Below are 1,427 nucleotides of genomic sequence, written 5' to 3'. Positions count from 1 at the left end.
ATAGTAATTTAAAATATTGCTGAGTGACTGACTTGCAGAAAATATTACATACATACATAAAACATAATAATCAAAGATCATACAATCTTAGATGAAGGTTTAAAAATAAGTAGAGTCAAATATACTTTTGTTGGTAAAAGGAAATGTAGCATTTTCCTATTGATTTTAAACACTTAAGTCAATACTCTTAAGAATCAAGATATCTAACTTATGTTTTGTTCAAGACTTTGGCCCAAATTTTTTTTTGCTTGTTTTGGGGTTTTTTTGTTTGTACTTTTTTGTCTTGTTTTATGGAACTGTAAGAGATCTTTATGTATTCTAGATATAATGTCCTTGTCAGGTAGTTAAATATTTTGTCACTGTTGCTTGCTTTTTCATTTTCTTAGTGTTTTTTTTTTAAGAGTAGAAGTTTTCAAATTTGGGAAAGTTCTGAGTTAAAATCCACTTGGTTTGATGTGTTTTTTAAATATATTTCTAGATTAAACTTGCAAACATTTGTGTTTATGTTTATGAGTAATACTTGTAATTTGCTTTTCTTACAAATGTCTTCATCAGATTTTTCTTTTTGGGGTTTTACTGTCCTCATGAGACAAGTTAGGAAGTGTTTCCTTATCCTCTATTTTATAAACTTTTTTTTATAAAATTGATATTTTTTTCTTCCTTTAGTGTTTGACAAAATTCACCAATGAAACTATCTGGAAAGTGTTTTTTTAGTGAGAACTATATTTTGGGTATTCAATTTCGTAAGTACATAATAAGGCTATTCACATTTTTTTCATTTCTTCTTAAATCACTTTTAGTAAATTGTATTTGTTAAGACATTTCTCCACTTAGTCAAAGTGGCTGAATTTGTTAACAAAAAATTCATCATAATATTCCTTTATTATCCTTTCAATGCCTGCAGTATTTATAGTATATCTCCTTTTCATTTCTGATCATGATAATTCTGTTTTTTCTCTTCTTCTTTTTTCAGTGTTGCTAGATGTTTATGAATTGTGCTGATCTTTTCAAAGAACCAAATTTTGACTTTCCTAATTTTCTTATTTTTCATTTTCCACTTCATTAATTCCCATCTTATCCTTCTTACTTCCTTTCTTCTACTTCTTTTGAATTAAAAAATTCTTCTAATTTTCCTTATGATTTTTTTCTTTGACTCATGGATTATTTAGAAGTGAGTTGTTTAAGTTTCAAGTATTTTGGCAAGCACGGTGGCTTAGGCCTGTAATCCTAGCACTCTGGGAGGCCAACGCAGGAGAATTGCTTGAGCTCAGGAGATTGAGACCAGCCTGAGCAAGAACGAGACCCCGTTTCTACCAAAAAATATATTTAAAAAAATTAGCCAAGCAACTAAAAATAGGAAAAATTAGCCGGGTGTGGTTGTGCACCCCGGTAGTCCCAGCTACTCGGGAGGGTGAAGCAGGAGAATC

The sequence above is a fragment of the Propithecus coquereli genome, unplaced genomic scaffold (genome assembly GCF_000956105.1).
Source record: "Propithecus coquereli isolate 6110/MARCELLA unplaced genomic scaffold, Pcoq_1.0 Scaffold6, whole genome shotgun sequence".
Taxonomy (NCBI): Eukaryota; Metazoa; Chordata; class Mammalia; order Primates; family Indriidae; genus Propithecus; species Propithecus coquereli.
The sequence above is the reverse complement of the archived record's forward strand: the minus strand, read 5'-3'. Positions refer to the sequence as shown.